This window comes from Dasypus novemcinctus, chromosome 22 (assembly GCF_030445035.2).
Source record: "Dasypus novemcinctus isolate mDasNov1 chromosome 22, mDasNov1.1.hap2, whole genome shotgun sequence".
Taxonomy (NCBI): Eukaryota; Metazoa; Chordata; class Mammalia; order Cingulata; family Dasypodidae; genus Dasypus; species Dasypus novemcinctus.
The window spans coordinates 53,914,660-53,924,668 of NC_080694.1; the positions used below are offsets into that span (position 1 = coordinate 53,914,660).

Consider the following 10,009-nt stretch of genomic DNA (forward strand, 5'->3'; position numbering starts at 1 on the left):
TTTGTATTTATTATTACAACAGCTACTTACATTTCAAAAATAGTAGGGCATGCCATACATTAGTTTGTCGTGCAATATGTCTTTGATAAAACTTGGTATAAATATGGATTTAAGAACTCCTTAAAGTAACTCCAAGTGTCCCCAGAGGCTCATGGCCCAAATCATAAATATAGTTACCCTTTGAAAGAGGGAAATGACTCCTGCAGAAGAGATTTAAAGAGAGGGCTGGTAAAACCATCTTGTAAAAACTTGCAATACAAGCTCCTTTGATACACCATGCCTTACAGGATGAAAGAGGAGAAAGGTAGGGAGCTTTTAAATTTCCAGCAAATATGTTAGGTGTTAGCAGACCTATGGGATACAGTATTTTTTAATGGACCAGTGTAATTAGATAAAACTCCTAATCAGTTCAATTTTTTTTTTTTTGCTCTTTAGATGCATAACCCTGAACCAGTATAATCATTGCATTAACAATATTGGATTACCCTTGAAAATCCCTATTTAGTAAAACTATATCAAGCAAAATACAAAGTCAGGATGAGCAAATTTTTTTTTTTTCATGGTCAAAAAACTTACATATTTAGAATTAGTCAATTGGACTCAGTTTAGATGATCCCAATATTGTTGGCACCATCCAAAGCACCATAGTCAAGAGCCAGTGGAACATACGCCTTCTTCTCTCCATCAGGCCTGATCAGGGTGTTGACCTTGGCTATGTCAAGGTCATACAGCTTCTTCACAGCTTGCCTGATCTGGTGCTTGTTGGCCTTGACATCCACAATGAACATAAGTAGGTTGTTGTCTTCAATCTTCTTCCTGGCAAACTCAGTGGTCAGGGGGAACTTGACAATGGAATAGTGGCCAAGCTTGTCTCTCCTGGGGGTGCTTTTCCAAGGATATTTGAGCTGTCTCCTGAGATGCAGCGTCTTGGGCCTCCGGAAAGTGGGTGACGTGCAGATCTTCTCTTTTTTTTGTGGCTGTGGATACCTTTCAGTACTGCCTTCTTGGTTTCCAAAGCTTTGGCTTTGGCTTTGGTTTTGAGGGGCAGGCACTTCCTTCTTCGCTTTCGGCACCATCTTCGTGGAAAGGCAATCTAATTTAATTATATGATTAATAACAAATGTTGAGTTATCAATTTGATTTTTAAATCATGTCTTTAGTCAGACCCTTAAAATAATAGGTAATTGGATATGCATTAGAAATTATTTCTAATGTCATTTCCCCTTTTAATATGGGGCAAGCAATGATTACTAAAAAACTCTCCAACTCACATTTTAAAATGCAAAGCAGAATTCTAGTGTAAATCATAATCCTTTATTCTCTAAAACATACGGTGGAAAAACACATTGTGTTTCATTTTTCAGTAATCACTGACTATTTGTATTTTCTCCTTTGAATCTACTCTTCCTGATGGAATGACATTTGATTTGTAATCAGAAGACCTCATGTTTCCACTGGGTGAGAAGAGATGAAAGAATCAGACCTACAAGTGAAACAAAACCATTCCCCCAGTATCTCCTCCAGAGAGCAAACATCAGAAAACTGAGAGAAAATTCATGTGGGCAGCTCCAAGGCTACACATTCTTAGAAGAATAGTTGGAAACTTCCCTGGCTGCCTACGTACAAAAATGACGTGCGCTGGGGAAGAAAGACACACACTGGGGAAGAAAGACACACATGCTCACACAGGGTGTATACAAGTTCAGTAGTGACCCCACCAAGCAGGCTGCGCGCCCAATACCTCTCCCAGTCAGGCTGCCCAGGGAGACCTTTGAAAGCCACAGGGCAGAGGATTGACATAATTGCTCCTGTCCTGACAATGTGCAGTTGACCTGCCAATGGCTAATGGCTCCACACCTCCACAGACTTTCCCAAAGGGCAAAAATCAAAGGCTGCACTCCCTGGTCTGTTCTGAAAGCCAACAATCTTCACATACTGTGTAACACCTGCTTCCTTCACTCCAATGACTTTAACTCTCCCTTCCCAGAGCCCACCTCCCGGGGTCTACCTCCCCGATCCCACTGGCCTTGGATTTGCATTCAGGTGCAAATTCATACAGGTGATGGGAATCTTTCATCCAGATGCAAATCATTTTGCAAGATCAAAATTCTTGTGCTATGGGACAATTGGGGCCAGCCCCTAAGAAAATTTGCATTTTGACTGGTAGAACAGGCACAGCCATGGGCCACAGAAATGAAGGGACAAAGAGATCATTACAAAATCAAATTAACAAATGAGATACAAATATACTCTTAACTGTCGATATTTTTGAAACAGGAAAAGATTAGAATTTAGAGTACATTGAAATGCATCCAACTGCAAAGGGGGAGAAAGAATTTTAATGAATTACAACACAAGTTGAGCTGCGGACGGGATAATTAGAGTCTCCACTACTGTAACTCAGTGGAAAGCTGCCTTGATTTAGCCCCTTCAGATGGTTTGTTAGAGAAAATGACTGCATTTCAAAGCAAGGATTCCATATTGATTGTAGTTTCAGACTTGTCAGTATAAAGAACATGCAAACCAATATTGGAAAGAGAATTTTAAAACATTTTGCAACCACCTCTTTTTAAATAACTTCCTAATCCAACATTTTAAGACAATTTTAAGTTGTAAAAAAATGAAACGAGAAATTCCTCTCAAATTTAGTTCCAAATATTTTCCTTTAAAGGCTCTTTGTTACTTTGTTCCTTAGATCATCCTCCTTAATCAAAATATCTCCAAGATTGAGGTAGCTAGAGACAGTGTTGTGGATAAATGTGAGTACAATAAAAAAAGTATCGCTACCGACTTGTGAGAAGAAGTTGTAAGTACTTTGATGATTCTGGGATCCACAGTGAAGTCACAATCTTGAACAATAACTGTGATTTCTGAAGTTTATTGGGAGCCACCCAGGCAGTTAGACGTACATCCTCAAGAGCTTTAGGGTTATACATCGGCCCTACATTGTTGGAAAACCTGGGCCACCTTTACACACAGGCTAGAAATGGTTCAAAGCTTACCTGGCGATGGATCTCCTGAGTCAGATTAGTAGAACAGAGTAAAACCATCATTAGAAATCAAAGGGAATGAACGACACCACATGCGTTTTCTTGCTACTAGGCTTTCCTGGGAATGGTTACTACTGCTCATGGACAATGATTAGAATTGTTAATGTCATGTCTATGAGATTCTGTTTTGTCTCTTCAAGTAGACTGAAAGTTTCTCAGGACAGGAAAGGTTTCTCCTGTTTCCTCTGCCTTGTACTGCCCCCTTCTCCATTCTAGCAGTTAAACTTCCATTCCTTGATATCACAGGGAACCAACACTTAGGGTCTTACAAACTTTGATTTAATAATGCCTGCTTTAAAGAACACTCCATATTTCCCCATTTGATCCCTCCCCAGAGTAATATTGGGTTCAAAATTCAGTTACGGGAAGTGGACTTGGCCCAGTGGTTAGGGCGTCCGTCTACCACATGGGAGGTCCGCGGTTCACAGATTCCCGTGCCACTGACAACAACAGAAGCAGACAAAGAAGACGCAGCAAATAGACACAGAGAACAGACAACCGGGGCGGGGGGGTTGGGGAGGGTGGAATAAATAAATAAATACATCTTAAAAAAAAAAGAGAGAGAAACAAGGGGAGAGTCAAGGTGAAGCACAGCAGAAACCAGGAACTGAGGTGGTACACCTGACAGGGAAACTTTCTCCACATCAGAGGTCCCCAGGATCTAATCCTGGTGAATCCTAGAGGAGAGAAAATGAGAGGAGAAGACAATGTAGACAGCAAAAACAGCAGGGTGGGAAGAGGGGAGGGGGGGAATAAATAAATAAATAGATAGGTAGATCTTTTTTAAAAAAGACCATTTAATCACTAAGCTTCTTTATCTTCTGTGTGATTTTAACCTTTATATGTGCTGTTTATTGTTCATAGTTCCTGGTATATAAACACTTGCTTCATTCATTCTATCATTTATTCAATGGACATTCATGAATTGCCTTTTAGACAGAGTACAATGTACAGTGGTAGAGAGGTAATATAAAGTGGTTAGAAGAGCAGGCTCAGGAAGTGGATATAGCTCAAGCAATTGGGCTCCTGTCTGCTATATAGGAGGTCCAGTGTTCGATGTCCAGAGCCTCCTGGTGAAGGCAAGCTGGCCCACGTGGTGAGCTGACCCACAGGAGTGCTGGCCCATGAGGAATGCCACCCCACACAGGAATGCCAGCCCATGTGGAAAGCTGATGCAGCAAGATGATACAACAAAAGAGACACAGAGGAGAGACAATAAGAGATGCAGCAGACTAGGGAGCTGTGCTGGTGCAAAAGAACTATCGCCTCTCTCCCACTCCAGAAGGTCCCAGGATCAATTCCTGGAGCTTCCTAATGAGAATACAAACAGACACGGAAGAGCACACAGCGAAGGGACACAGAGAGCAGACAATGGAGGGAGGGGGGAGAAATAAATAAATTTTTTAAAAAAATTATATAGAAACGAGCTCAGGATGAAATGGGACACAAAGAAGGGCCACCTATGGGGACTGATGCCACAGGAAGGCTACCTAGAGTAGGTGGCATTTAAGTTAAGTCTTAAAGAATACATACCCGCCAGCCAGATGAAAAGGGGTGTGAGAGCATTCCAGCACCATGAGTGTTGTGTGCAAAGGAAGAAGCAAGTATGGTCTGTTTCAGAAAGAACATCTGGGATTATGAGTGGACCAAGAAGAAAATGGAGAGAGGGGAGGCTTATACAGTGGACAGGGGCCCAGTCATGAGAAACTTCATTGAATGTTATGCAAGGAGTTTAGATCTTATGCAGAAAGTCATAATAGTAGATATTACAAGGGCTCACCAATATTTCCAGTTCTCCTCCCCTCCCCAGGTAGACTGAAGATCCATTTCCTTGGCCAATCATTATATTTGGGAAGGGCCATGTGACAGATTCTGGCCAAAGGACATTGACTTGGGTTAAATGTGCCATTTTCAGGCCAAATCCTTTAAGCACGAGGGCATGTGTCTCCATGCCCGCTTCCCTTGCTGCAGCAATCATGGAGAAACCCTTATGCCAAGATGGCGGCATTGCAATCACATGCTCTGCTGATGCGCTAGTAACGTATCCCTTGGAGAGCAGGCTTTGAAGGATTGCAAAACTTCTTTTTGTGCTCTGCCAGGGAGACCTGGAGGAACAGCATCTCTCGACTTTACCTAATATAGTCATAGAAGGCCATCGAAAGTGTTTGCCCTGAATATTGTGGAAAGGAGTTTCTACCCTATATAGTCAGTACTCAAGAGTTAATGAAGGATTTTAATCAGGGTGGCGATATATTTGTGCATTAGAAGGTCTGTTCCGGTAGCCACATGAACTACCCCAGAGGTGAGAAATTGGAAGCAATTAGGAGGCTGGTGCCTTAGTCCCAAAGTGAAGCCATCAGTTGGTCTCCTGGGGCATTGCCTGGGTTGGGGTACAGTGGGTAAGATCAGGTCCTGGCTTATGCATATTCAGGATCTACCAATTAATTATTGCATGTGTGACTCCCAGCTCTGAGCACTGATTTTTGTAGCAGAATTTGGAAGATCTATTAAGGAAGAAAAGGGAAAATCCAATTGCTAACTTTTTTTATGAAAAAGCTTGTCCAATTCCCTTTCAATTTGTTTCTGAAATCCAGTTGGAAAATAAGCTAAGCATTCCTGGGGTATCCAATGGGGCATCTATGGCCATTTCAGTGGTAGTGCCTAGTTTTACATATTCTGTAGCTAAACATAATCAATTCTGTTGCTTCCTAATGGTCTGTCCTGAGGAGCTATTATTCCTGATGGCAATTAATCAAAATTAAAACAGACTGCATAGAATGAAGCAAATTCAAACATCCGGTCTCAGTTAGGAACACCTGCACATTAAGATTAATCATGGGCCCTGCTTGGATCTGACAGGTATATCAATATTACAGAGAAAATAGAAAGGTAAGATTTTCCAGGCGAGTTCCAAGTAGATTTCTATGGAGAAAAGGTTCTGCACCTGAGTCCATGTTGAATAAAACCATATAAAATCCATCATTGTACACTGCCTTGAAATTAAATTTTTTTCTTCTGAAAAGCTTAGACAGTTGTGGCAATTTTTGTTACAAAACCGAAAATGCCGTTACAGAGAGCCCAAAAGAAGGTAGGTCAATAAAATGTTGAGTTTTGTTTTGTTTTGTTTTATTCTGGAGAGTAACAGAAAATAGGTAGGAATTTAGCTATTAGATTTTTCTAAATTTAAAAGCAAAATATGCTTTTGTGTTTTTCTCAAACTTCCTATTCTACATTCCATATTATAACTGTTTTCTCAAACCAAAGCCATATCACTCTATAGTATAACTAGAAAGGTGGTATATAGCCCCTGGAGCCAGACTTCCTGTATGTGAATCCCCAGTCCACCACTTAACTAGCTGTGTCATCTTGAGTAATTTAATTTATAAGTTCTGACTCTCAGTGTCTTTCTGAATATTGGAGATAACAGTAAGACCTACCCCTTAGCATTGAGGAGTTCCCAGGTAACCTCTTTAAAATGGTGCTAGGTGCATAGTGTGCACTTTACAATTATTTGCTCTGATTATTGTCATTAGTACGCAAGTTACTTAGGTCCTGTAGGCCTCAGTTTCTTTATGTGGAAGATGGAGAGCTAGCACTGCCCACCTCATAGAATTTTTATGACTCAATAAGATAACTGAAGGGTTGACTCTCTACTAGAGGTTGAACTGTGTCCCCAAGAAGATAAATTAAAGTCCTCGCCCCCAGTACCTCAGAACGTGAACTTCTTTGAGAATAGGGTTGTTGCAGGTAGAATGAGTTAAATTAAGATGAGGTCATACCCGAGTAGGGTGGGCTGGTGTCCTTCTAAGAAGAGAAGAGACAGACACCTGGGAAAGTAGAGACCAGAAAGAAGACAATTTGGAGATGGAGTCAGAGATGGGAGTGATGCAGCTACAAGCCAAGGAGTACCAATGAGGGTTGGCAAGCATGAGAGACTAGAAGAGGCAAGGACTAGAGTAGCATTGTGCTGGGGAGTTTCCTCCTGACAGCCTTCATGTTACTCAAATGTGGCCACTCTCAAAGCCAAACTCAGCATGTAGATGCAGTGCATTCCCCGCAGCGTGGGACATGACACCCGGGGATGAGCCTCCCTGGCACCGAGGGATCACTACACTACCACATACCAGCTGAAGATGCAACTAGAAAATGACCTTGAATTAAAGGTTCAATGCGGATCAGCAGAATATCCCTGTCTACGTATAATAACATGACTTCAAAATGCTGCTTGACCTAATGTAAGGGGGAAATGGAAAGGAGAAATGAGTTTATAAGGCTACAAGTCTCTAAAAAAGAGTCTGGAGGTTGTCAGAAGGAATGCCCTTATGCACACCTGAGCAGATCTAAGAGACAGATAAAGTAGATACAACCCCAGGTATTGGTTCTTTTGAGGGATAAAGAGACCCACGGGTTCTATGGTCATGGCAGATGGGGTTCACTGCCATGGCAGATGGCCCTTCTTTGGAGCTGGTGTTTCTGCATGATGGAACTGGACTCAGAGGGGATCTCTTTTCACAAGACTTGCATACTACTTTACTGGAATTGTAGTTGGTGCTGGGGTTTAAGATATATTTAGGGGATTTGAATCTCTGGACTGACAATATGATACCCAGGCCCAGAGCCTCAACAGACTTCAGCTCCTACACTCTGATTTATTGGACTTACCCCACTCAGCTAACATGGAGTTGAAGAAGGTCAACCACCACACCATGGAGCCTAGAGTGTCTACAACTGGAAGCAGGAGGAGTGCATCCAGTATCCAGATGTGCAATGGACACAACCAATCCAATGTCCACAGAGAAAATGTGGCATGGGTGTGGGAAGGGTGGCCATGGTGGCTGCTGGGTGCGGGGAATGGGAAGAAGAGATGAGATGGGGAGGCATTTTCGGGACGTGGAGTTGTCCTGGATGGTGCTTCACGGTCAATTACAGGACATTGTAGATCCCCCCAGGGCCCACTGGATGGAACGTGGGAGAGTGTGGGCTATGATGTGGACCATTGACTATGGCATGCAGTGATGCTCAGAGATGTACTTACCAGGTGCAATAGATGTGTCATGATGATGGGAGATAGTGTTGCTGTGGGGGGAGTGGGGGGTGGGGGCGGTGGGGTTGAATGGGACCTCATATTATTTGAATGTAATATTTTTAAAAAATAATAAAATAAAAAATAAAAATAAATAAAAATAAAAAAAAGAAGAGGCAAGGAACAATCCCCCCTCCCCCACCTTTCAGAGGATGGCCCTTCTGACACCTTGATCTTAGCCTTCAGAGCTGCAAGGCAATAAATTTCTGTTGTTTTAGGCCAACCAGTTGTAAAACGTTGTTAGGGCAGCCCTAGCAGACTAAGATACTCTCCAACTAACAGGTAATAACATCGGCGATGCTGAGGCTGATGGTGGTGGCAGTGATAACGACAATATCATCTATTGAGTGCATGTTATGTGCACCTGTTGTATCACTTTATCTTCATAACAAGTCTAAGTTATGAAGATAAAGTGAAACAAGACTTACGAAGTCTTAGACTTCATAACAAGTCTAAGAGGCAGATATTGCTCTCCTCTTTTAACAAGTCAAGGAAACTGAGACATGGAGAGGGGAAGTGACCTGCTTCGGCTCACATAGCATAGTAATCAGCAGAACTGGAAACAGATGTGGCTCGGGCAACTGAGCTCCCGCCTACCACACGGGAGGTCTGTGGTTCGGTCCCCAGCGCCTCCTAAAAGAGACGAAAGAAGACGAACAGACACAACAAGTGCAAACAGTAAGGGGGTGGGGAGAGATAAATTTTCTTTAAAAATCAGCAGAACTAAGACTCTAACTCATCTGTCTCATTCTAAAATGGATACTTTTAAATATTATCCTACACCAACAAGAAAAGGGGAGGAAAAAATAAGTGATTTGTGTCCCGCAGCTGAAAACCTACATTATAAACAATATGACTAGGGGTCCAGGCCAGCCACTACAGCAATGCTATTAGAATAAATAAGTGCAGTTTTAGAATATTTTTGAAGTGAGAGAAGAAAATGCTTGGATTAGAGGCATGAGTAAGAGTCAAATGTTTTGAAATCTGAATTTTATAGGATAGCATAGGAATTAATAGCTTTCTTTTTAAATACAAACATGCTCGCCTTAGTGAAAATTCAATTAATGTAATCCAAATGATAATAGGCACTAATGAATAACATGTATTTATTCTTAGGAAAAGAATTTGGAGGCTCCCAGCTACCATTTTGTTCATACTTCTTTCTATACCATGTATTAGGAATGATTACCTACCTATGAAGGTTTACACAAAATCAATCCTATGCCTGACTCACCATTGTTTAATGAAATCATATCCCCTAATAAAAATTACTAGTCATCCTTAGATTAGGCCCTAAGGGTAAAGCCAAGGACAAATTGCAAATGTGTGCACTAAATCCAATTCTAGCCCTCCAGATGGAAGCCAAGAGGGAGGAGGCAAGAAGGATTCCAGTTAAGCAAAAAAATTTATCAAATTTCTACTCTACACTATATTGAGTTACATACTAGAAATACAACAAAGAAAATAAAGGAAGGGAAAAGGCAAAAGGAGACCTGGGGTTTGTGGTCTGACATGCCAAGAGCTTGGGAGTCGTCATTCATGTCCTTACAAAAAGGAAAAAACTGAGGAACTGAAAATCAACGAGCCTTAGGTCCATCAGAGGGTTGAGGCCACGGGGAAACCACTGCCCTGAAAAATGGAGAGAGAGGCAGGTACAGAGACTCAGTTTCCTGGAAGCCAAAACGTCTTCTAGAGCTGGACAGTAATCCCTCCAGACAACTGAGTAATTGCAGGAACGTGGACTAGTTGAGAGAGGAAAAGCCCCTAGGCCAGGGTTCTGAACAAGGGGACTGTGAGCTTGAACTGAACTTCAAAAAAGCATTATTCTTGTGGGGACTATTGGTGCAGGTGCGATGTGTTTATTAAATAATACACA

At 41.8% G+C, this 10,009-nt stretch overlaps 1 pseudogene; it reads right to left on the reverse strand.

Moving 5' to 3' along the window:
* Positions 1-492: 492 nt before the first annotated feature.
* Positions 493-1,076, reverse strand: LOC101434215 (large ribosomal subunit protein uL23-like; annotated as a pseudogene).
* Positions 1,077-10,009: the final 8,933 nt, after the last annotated feature.